At 42.6% G+C, this 10,493-nt stretch overlaps 1 pseudogene; it reads right to left on the bottom strand.

The window, feature by feature from the left end:
- Positions 1-5,178: 5,178 nt before the first annotated feature.
- LOC112997524 (vesicle-associated membrane protein-associated protein B/C-like) lies at positions 5,179-5,711 on the bottom strand (annotated as a pseudogene).
- Between the last annotated feature and the right edge of the window lie 4,782 nt (positions 5,712-10,493).

The raw sequence follows: 10,493 nt of genomic DNA on the forward strand, positions 1-10,493 counted from the left end.
CTGAGGTGCCTCTCCCCCATTGGCTGCCCGGGGGCCACCAATCGCCGGCTGCCACTAGTTTAAGCCGCAGCCGTTCTGCGGCCGGGAGGGAGGAGGCGAGCGGGGAGGCGGGGCAGCCGGCCCTCCCCGCGTGGGCGAGAGGCCACATTGCCTTTCGGGATTGGCGGGGCGCGGCGAGGGGGCGGGTGCAGGGCGGGGTGTAGGGGGCAGGGGGCGGTAGGAGCCAGTGGGGATGCGCCGCGTTGCCTGAGGGGGGGGCGGGGGCAGAATTGTGGGACTGGGTCGGCGTGTGGTCGTGAGCGTTGGCGCTGCTAACCGCCTCCCGCCGTCGATGGGGCTCCCGGGGCTGGAAGGTCCTGCTGTACCTGCAGAAAATTACTGTGACTCAGAGGTCTTGACTAGGAGAGCTGCTCAAATAAGTTATTCAAATAATTTTAGGTACTTACTTTTGACAGTGCCTTCGCAATTGAGGGATCTCCTGGGGCTCAGGAGTGGTTGTGGACAGAAAATCCATCTGTAATGTGGTAAAATAACTACTGTAAAAAGAGATATTGCAAGTCGTGGACTGCTAGAGTAAGAGTGCATGCTACAGCCTTTCTATGTTATACTTTTTTTTTTTTTTTGTATTTTCAGAAAGCTGTAGTGAAATCAGAATAGTTTAGGTTGGTTATGAGAGAACAACACTTTGCTAAGTCAATTTTTTCCAAGAGTACCAGTGTTTCACTAGTCAACAAAATCACAAACATAAGCAGGTCTTCAGATGGCTGATTCTTCCCCTTTCTTTTTACATAGTTATGGCTCCATTTTTTTAATAATGAATGTGTTTCTCCCTTCTACTTAACTGTTGGTGGCTATGGAAAGGCAGTTTCTGAAGCCTGGCCTTAGAAACTTGGCAAGATCTAGGAGTAACATTTAGTTACAATGCAGTAACCAGCCTTTACCCAAAGCCTGATGTGAAGTAATAAGCCAAATATTGAATAATGCAACTATGTTTTAATTATGCAACTCAAACATAGTTTTAAGCAATGATTGTTCAAATGCTCATCCTGTGAGCATCTGAAATCTAGCAAGATGGAGTGTTAAAAAGTGGGATTTTGATGCTTGAATTGCTAGTTTGGCCACACACTTGGATGAATCACAGCTGTTTGCAGGTTCCTGCAACAATTACCTTATTTTCAACAGAGAAAAACTTTGATCCTTGAGAAGATAGTTTGCAAGCATAAAGTGCTGTTAAATTCAGTGCATAGTGCTCATCCTCTAAAGTGGTAGTAGTATCATGGGATTTAATTGCTTCTGATAAGTACCTTCAAGACACTGGAGTCCAAGTTTAAAGTATGAAAACTTCCAGATTTTAGGGGACTGAGAAGATGATGTGCTACTGTGAAGTTCTGCATTTATCAGTGGTCTGTAGCAAATAGGTTGGAAAAAGGCAATGAAAAAAAACTGCTTAGTTTTACATTGCTAAATTGTAGAACAGGAGGCAGTGCCTTTACTCAACTCAGCTGCCAGGCAAGGTATTTTAAAAATATGGTGGCTAATACAGTAATGCTTTTCTTACAACTTTATTTCACTGGTCTTGAGCTTTTTAGCCTATGGACAAGACACCACTCTTACCTGTTGACTGTATTCAGTCTCAAGTTTAGTTACTTGCAGAAAGCTTTCTGTAATTTTTCAAATTAGTCTTTGTACCATCACAGTCAAGTGGGATCTTTTGTCAGACCTGATCTGAACCACATAAAAGCTGTCTTGAGGCTATTCTTGTTTGGCATCAGTATAAAAATGAACTTGTTTTGGTGATCAGTTTGATTAATATAGATATCCAGTAATATGATGACAGTACACAAGCAGATTGGACACCCAGTGTTCTGAATGAAGAAAATTAAGAATATAGAAATTTCTTACACAGAGGCTGTATACTGTTTGGTTAACACTACCCTCAATCTGAAGGTCGTGTTAATGTGAGAAATATTTATCAACTTCTTCACATAATTTTTTAAGAGAAACAATAGTTATTGTATTTTTTTTTAATCCAGTTTTGGTTTGGAGATCATCCACCTTGATAGCTGACTGGTCAAGACAGAGGAGTTCTGTCAGGCCCAGTACTTCATCATTGACATTGTCTAAGCTGTTGAAGAAAGGTTGAAAAAGTTTGCAGAAAAATTGGGCATGTAAAATTTGGAAGTGGTGTAGGTATTGCTTTTTGTCTGTGAGACTGTGAAATAAGGGATTAAAGAATTAGTTTTTCTTTTGTTGTGATTACTAGGTTTTATGATTATTGAATTTTATGTCTAGTCATGTTAAACATGTTGAAAAAACAGATCAGTAGTTTAGTTAGACAGTTAAAACTATCAAGCACTGACATCCAGCTACACAGTAAAAAAGGAGGTGCAAGTACAGTCTTTGGATATGTTTGAACTGCAGCAGGAAAGCCTGCAAGACAGAAGCCCTGTAATCCCTGGTCACCTAAGGATAGCCTGATCATCTGATTAAGAGATTCGCTGAACTGTGGGCTGCTGGTGCAGGTAGTTACAGTATCGGTAGGCCAGATCTTAGGCATGTCCTGTTAGACAAACAGGACCTTGGCAGACAAACAGGATCTTAGTCTGGTCTGTCTTCAAGCCAAAGGGGCTATGCCTGTCCTTCAAGGTAGGAGTAGCACAAGATAGCACAACGGGTTGTGAATAACACGCCAAACACAAGTATAATTCATCAGAGACCAGCTGTAGTGTAGCTCAGTGAAACTGTAAGCTTTGTACAAATGTGAAATACACTGGGCACTGGCAAGAATGTGCAAGCTGTGTAGCTTTTCCAAGCAATTCCTTGCTGTTAGGTAGTCCTGTTCTCTAAAGGCTTGCTTTTGTGTAGGGATGACCAAATGAAGCTGAAAATCCTCTGAACCAGGTACTACTGCTATTGGCACTGCAGCCTTTGCTAAGAACTCATTCTTTACATTAGTTAGTAACAGAAGAAGAAATTTATTGAGATACTCTGTGTGGTGGTCTGATTCACGGACTCTGATGTGCTGGATCAGAATCAACTTTATTCAAGCAAGCAAGCCCTTTATATAAGCTCTAGCCCGGATTGGTACTTTCACAAAGGTCAAGTTCCCATCATCACTCCTTCTCATCCCGTGCAGCTACTACCTTATCTACATACTGCTGTTTATTCCTCCCAAGGCTTTCAGCTCCTTAACTCTATCTTGTCCAATCCCTTGCTGTCTGCCCCTACATCTCCCCCTTTTTTATTTTCTAAACTAAATATTGCCAGTGCAGTGTGTATTTGTACAGCAAGTACTTGATGCAAAGCCCTTTGAGTCATTCTCTGCATAAGGCTTATTAAGCAGGGGAGATAGATAGCAAGGGCTAGAAATCTTAGCAAGATTACCAATCCACATGCCAGTACCTTCTTAACCCATGACCCCAAACCTAACATCCAGTCCTAACCCTCAAAAGGGTTCCACTCTGATTCTATCTACAACTTATTAGTAAGGTTGCGTAGTCGTGGTAAGCTTTTATGAATCGATATTGACCCTGCCCGAGGCAGGCAGATATTGCCAGAAAATGTCCTGACATGGGCTCATCTTAACTGGCTCTCAGTCCTCGTTTGGTGTTTCGAGGGATGCGGCAACAGGTCGAATCAGCTGTGCAGGCATCCAGCGAGGCCCGTTACCTGTAGAGAGACAAGCATAACCTTTCCCCCACATTACTAAGTCTACTGGTTCACTCCATTGACCCGTTTCCAGGTTCTTGTAGTGAACCCGAGGCTGTTCTCACCACGTAGGGCATGAGAAATGCTTATTAACGGCATTTTGGTCCGTATAACGATTTAAGAGGTTGAGAACATAAAAGGCTTTCCACAGCTACTCTTGTGGGGAGGCACCGGGGCTATTCCCCCTTTTCTGTTTTTCAAGCATGTTTTTTAGAGTACGAGGGGTACATTCCGCTATTGCCTGGCCAGTTGGGAAATAGGGAATTCCGGTCACATGAGTGACCCCCCAGGTTTAGAGAAATGCCCGCGTTCGTTGTGCAGTGTATGCGGGACCATTGTCTGTTTTAATTTGAGTGGGAACCCCCATTGTGGTGAAACAGGCAAGCCAGTGATGACATACATCACGGCTTTTTTCCCCAACATGGGCAGTAGCAACAACGTAATGGGAAAAGGTATCTACAGAGACATGGACATATTTCAATCTTCCGAATAAGGGATAATGGGTAACGTCTGTCTGCCAAATACTGCAGTGTTGCAGGCCTTGAGGGTTGGTCCCTAAGTAGGGTGGTAACAGGGATACATTTTGGCAATCGGGGCAACTTTGAATAATGTTTTGGGCCTAGTCCCTTGTGATATGAAAAATTTTTTTGTAGCACTTTTGCATTTTGGTGAAAAAAAAGAAATCATGGGACAATTTAGCCTGCTGATCAAAAGTCCCTTGTTGGGTTCTGCTGGGTTTTCCTCCTTTGTCAGGAATGGGCAATCCTCCTGACATAGCTGGACCAACTTTTTCTTTTTTTTTTTCTTTTTCTTTTTTTTTAATCACACACACTCTTTCTCTCACTCTCTGGGAACCACACTCACACCATCCGAGTCTTTAACTGCTAGGACTGCGGTCCCTTTGCAGCGGGTGACTTCATCAGCTGACGGGCACCCCGGTCGGTTCCCAGGCTATACACACTCGCACACACAGTACTGTTCACACTCACACCAGTCACAGTGACTCTAGACTTCTGTCTTACAGTCTTGCAGTGTGCCTTATGCTGATCAGGCTGCGCACTCCCCTTTCCGGCCGGACCGAGCTGGGACTCAAAACCCACTCAAACCCTGGGGATGGGACTCGCACCCATCCCCTGGTATGCCTTACGGTGGCCAGCCCGCGTACCCATTACAGTGCACTGTTACCAGACCAGAATTTAGAATTTAGGCAGGAATTTAAGACTCACCTTTTCAGTGCCTCTCATTGCCAAAAGATCCCAGGTGAACTCACCCAATGGCGCCAGATGATTGTTTGGAGATGAGAGGCCCCGACAGTGGTTGCCTAGGGTCCCATCTGGGTGGCCAAACTGTTATGGAAATTAGGCTTGTCGGCCACCATAACAGGGCCTGACCCTAGGTTCCCGCAGAAAAGTTCAGAGCCAAATCAAAGCAAATTAAATAACCAAATCCTAATGATACACGTGCAGTAATCACAGCTCGAGCTGGGTGCCTCTGAAGAGGGACTTATTGATTTAGACATTACAGAAGAATCTGTCTTTGTTGCAGTTGTAGATACAATTTCATTTCTATGTCATAAGGCGTATCATTTTCTGTTGGTAGCTCAAACACACACCCAAGTTTCGAATGCATGAGTTCTTCTGTTTTTGCCTCTTTCCATACTGCTTCCATATCTGAAGTATCAGCTGGAGCATGCATAGACTGTTTCTTTTTTTTTTTTTATTCTTTTTTTTTTTTAACCATTAACTTGTGTTTACATTTCTCATTAGGATCATAGTGAAAAGCCTGTAGCACCACAGAAACATGAATTGATGTTCCTGCGTCAATAATTGCACTGTTAGGTCTTACACAGTATCTACGTGGTGCTGTGGTCTTAACTTTGAAGCACACATTTCTGTCTGTAGGATTGCCGAGCTTCAGGTTTGTGGTGACAACATCTGTGAAAGGCTCTTTGAGTTTGTGCTCGTGCCGCGGTTCCAGGCTGAGGCCTGCTCCGCTTTCGCCATGTTCCTCCTCCTGCTGCTCGGCGATGGCGGCACCAGGTGAAGGCGGCGCCAGGTGGAGAAAGGAAGGGCCGGGCGGGAGGGGAAGAAAGGCAGGAAGGAAAGGAGGGAAGGAAGAAGGCAGGCGGTGGGCGTCCCTGAGTGGCCCTGGGGCGATGGATCCTTCCCAGAAGGCCAGGTCAGTGTGGGGGGGTCGTGGGCAGTCGGCACTCGCAGGCGGCCCTGCCTCTTGAGGTGGCGGTGGTTCCGAAGGGGCCGTAAGATGGACACAGCAAGGCATATTAAGAGGTGGATAGAGGTCCGGCTCCTGTACCGGATCGATTGGCCCTGGGTCAAATGGATTGTCTGGGTCGTTTCCTGGGGAGTCCCATCCACCCACTGCCCCCACCACCGTGTTGCTTGACGGAGGTGCTGTGGGGGCTGCGGGTGCCCCCGGTCCCTGTGTTTTCTTCTTGCTATGTTCTTTCAGGGTCTCAAGCATAGTACGCCACGGGGCTAAAAGTCCTGCCACCGTCTTATCGTTTCTTGTTGCCACGTCCCAGAGCTTAACTCCGATCAAGTCCCACGTACCGAGGCTATAAATCGTACTGGAATTCACCTCGGGACAGTTTGAGCATGCCTACATCAATAACATTTTGAGGTCTTGGGGGGGTATATCTCTACCGTGCTGTTTCAAAGTCTTTTGCATTACGTTTAGCACGGACCTATCCTGCGGGGAGATTCCGTTTCCCATGACTCCCACGCGTTCCCGGCCTCTTACCTCCATCCAGCGGTAGGTACCCTGTTGCGCGCAATGCCGCTTCCTTTCAGGGGCTCCCGCCACCAGTTCAGCTAACCGCTGCCTCTACAGCCCTGGACGAAGTCAGTCTTTGGTCCCTGTTTGGGTGCCATTTGTGGCGGTCTGATTCACGGACTCTGATGTGCTGGATCAGAATCAACTTTATTCAAGCAAGCAAGCCCTTTATATAAGCTCTAGCCTGGATTGGTACTTTCCCAAAGGTCGAGTTCCCATCATCACTCCTTCTCATCCTGTGCAGCTACTACCTTATCTACATACTGCTGTTTATTCCTCCCAAGGCTTTCGGCTCCTTAACTCTATCTTGTCCAATCCCTTGCTGTCTGCCCCTACAACTCTGTACCAGAAGGGTCTCTAGGCAGAAGGTAGGTGTGACAGAGCCTGGAACAGATAATTAAGTATAAGGTCATCTGTAGGTTAGGTGCATGGAAAAGTGAATGGCACAGGTCCCTTATGGCATGTCTGATGTGACTCATTGGCCACACCTGCTTGTAAGTCATTTCTCTTCCATATATCACTAGAGAGCAAACATAAACTGGCTGAAAGTATGAAGCCTCACAGAGCATCTGTGCAGCAACTTCTGAATATAAGACATTTCTGTTTGACACATCTGCTACACTTCAAAAGTATCCAACTGTTGACACACTTTGGTTATCTGAAAATGGATTACATTTTGGGCATATCCTGTTTTCATAGTCTTGTAAGCCATTAGCTTCACCAGTGATAACCCAAGGTGGTTCAGAATGAGTTCACATATTTCTACTCAGTAACAGATTATACTAAATACTGTATAAGCCACCTTTCAGTCATTTAGGGTTGAAATCATTTGTATATCTGCTGTGCCTCTAATAATTAGCATTCTAGCTAGTGTTTATACAGATGACATCCTATTTTTAAAATAGTTTTGTTCTCAATTTCCTTTATTTCATATACATATATGTCAGCTATGAAATGTTAAGCAGGGAGAAAAATCAGTTAAATATAAAAAAAGACATAAAACCTACATGGAAAACTGCTGATGATTACTCACTTTTGAAAGTCTGGCCTAACCTTTGGTTGCTGTGGCTCAGGGAACTAGATCCTGGAAACCTAAGTGGCTAAAGAGTATCCATGAGAGATTCAGTTGCCACCCAAATAATCCCAGTAAAATAGCTGGGGTTTTTTTAGTTGTTTGAAAGGCCATAAAATATCATAACTAGGCTGGACCTTAGTAAGTCAAACATCCCTGCTTTATATTGCACACAGTATGCAAAATCTGCAAGAAATTTTGTCAAGGGGATAGCAGATGGAGTTGACAGGCTGTCATCAGAATGACAACAAACATCTGATAGTTAAAGTCCATCAAACTGCTTGGCAGAAGGAGAAGACTTCACTGGCAATGCTACCTTCTTACCGGAAAGGATGGGTAGGGCTTTTGTGCACTCAGTTTCATAACTGATGGACTTTTTAGTAAACTTTTTTATTTAGGGCATTGAAATAAACACAAAGGTTTCATTTGGTACAAATCAGAAAAGTCATCCTAAAAGCAATGCTAAGAATGGATTCTATATCCAGCATTAAATAAATGGTTCAAGTAGTATGCAGTGGCAAGAAAATCAGTGTAGATTCTGCTAAAGAAAAGGCCAGGTGCCATGGGACTCCAGAGTACTTAGAGCTTTACAGAAGTGAATATGTAGTCATCTTAGCACCGGTAGCAAAGGGCACCCTCATGCTACATGTAAGGGCAGTAGTATTGCCTGCACTGTTGCTGCCTGTTCTAAAGTTCTTGTTACAGTATATATAAAAAAAGAAAAATCTAAAACTGGTAGAAAGCCCATTCCTTTCTGTTGGCTTATCTCCTTTACAGAAGAAGTAAATTCTCTGTGGAAAAATCTTTTATAGTCCTCCTCTTAGAAATGATGATTTAGAATACAGTGACAGCATAAAACACCTTCATAATGTTAACAGAAAGATGTCAGGATGTCAGTCCTTAAACATGACTGATTATATGTATAACTAGCTTTTTCATTGCTTTTTCTGGCACATCACTCTACTTCATGTCATATGGTCTACCTGTTCCCAACTAAATCTTAAACATCATGTGTTCTGAAAAGCATACTGCATATGATGAGGTATTGCAACTGTGATATGCTTTGAGCAATTCACATTTCCTACTTTAATGCCAAAAAAATGTGTGTATAGTAAGTGAAAATGTTAGAAAGTTTTGTTGGGAGGGGAGAGAACAGAGCTAGGCTAGATGTTTAGTAAACATAAAACAGCAAAATACTTAAGTATCCTGCAAACTCATTGCAAAGCAATATTGAAAACTCTGTGCAGGATCACTTTTGTATGTATTATCATGGTCCACAAGAATATAAGAAAAATGACTTCTGGTCCCTTATCTCCGTTGCTTGCTTGGAATAAATCAGTCTTCACAGACTTGCATCCTCAGGAACAAGCAGATAACGATACTCTTAAGGAGTATACACTTTAAGATACACTTTTCCTCAGAAGTATTCACTAAGTGTCTTTCCTGTCTATTTAAGTTGTCGTGGCTACCTTACATTCTTCATAGATGGCATTTATGTTCTCCAGCACCAGCAAGTGGTGGACTGTGGAAATATCTTTTTATAGCATACTGTGATTTTCACTTTCAAAAGGTGGGCTAGACCCTAGTCATCCTATATCATTCTGCAAATTCTTTGAGGCACGGTTGATCTTGGAAGAGTGATATTCAACAATAAATGGTAAAGAAGCAAAACCCAATGTTCTTTTATAAAAATCACAGAATTTGCAAGGTATGCTAGGCTAATTACATCAGACTGACTTCCACTATTAAATTACATTACAATCTCAAAAGTAAATTTGAACCTACTTGACCTCTCACAGCCTGATGATAAAGAGTGACTACTTATTAGGTTGCCAAGCAATTACAGTGGTCTCATTTATGAGAAGCTGCTTTAATTTATTGTCATCCTTAAGATCACGGAATGATACTGACTCAATCTGACTGATATTGGTCTGAATAGAGCTACGACAAATTAGTTTGTTATTTTTAAATAGGAATTTTTATGTGGTTGCTATACTCTGTGTGCTGATCGTGCTGAAAGGATTAGAATTTAATTGTAATAAAATGTGTGTGGCCACAGCACAATGCCAGTGAACTAATTTGTTGGACCATGATGCACCACATTTTCAGTAGGACTGTGCGACAGACCACTTTCTCTTTCTGAGATCTTTTTGAATAGAGTGAGGAATTTGTTCAGTGTGGCATGAGTTGATGGTGCTGTTGATGTCACTCTTTGGCAGTTTAAAATATGGCTGAAATGCTGCAAATATACACTTGATGTTGCAGCACGTGTGTAGTTCTTACTAGTTTTGGGGGGATGTTCCCTAAAACTTGTTTAAAAAAATGTTCACCTATGAAACCTTTCTTTCAACTGATCTGCCAGTTTTAAACTGTAGTTGGCACAGTGTCACACAGGTGGTTTGAATGATTTTTCTGGTAGTTTCCTTGTGATCCTTATCTTTCTTTTTTAAAAAACTTAACTGAACTTTCACAGCATATGATGCTGAGTTTCGTTGCATGTTATGTTCACTAAAAACACTTCAGTAACTCTCAGAACAATGCTTAAGATATCCATCCTGTTTTGCATTTCATCTAAATCTAGAAACAATCTAGAGAAAGAGAGAAAATGGTTGCATAGCTCAGTGTAGTTTTTTGATTAGTGGTCGACTCATGTATCATTATTTTAGAATACCTTTTACTAATTTCTCAGTTGTCATTGTGGAAACATAATACAAAGTTTGATGTAAAAATGTTCAGATTGTAAGATATATTCCACTTCAATACTACTAAATTATTTCAAGTTATTTAAATAAGCTGTCACAGTAATATAAATATTACTGATTCCTACATTACACTCTTGTTTTTCTGCAGTGATTTTGAGTTTCTGCATGGGTGACTTCTTCCAGCTATTTCACAAGTGTGATTCTTACAAGGGTTTCTC

This window comes from Dromaius novaehollandiae, chromosome 2 (genome assembly GCF_036370855.1).
Source record: "Dromaius novaehollandiae isolate bDroNov1 chromosome 2, bDroNov1.hap1, whole genome shotgun sequence".
Lineage (NCBI taxonomy): Eukaryota > Metazoa > Chordata > Aves > Casuariiformes > Dromaiidae > Dromaius > Dromaius novaehollandiae.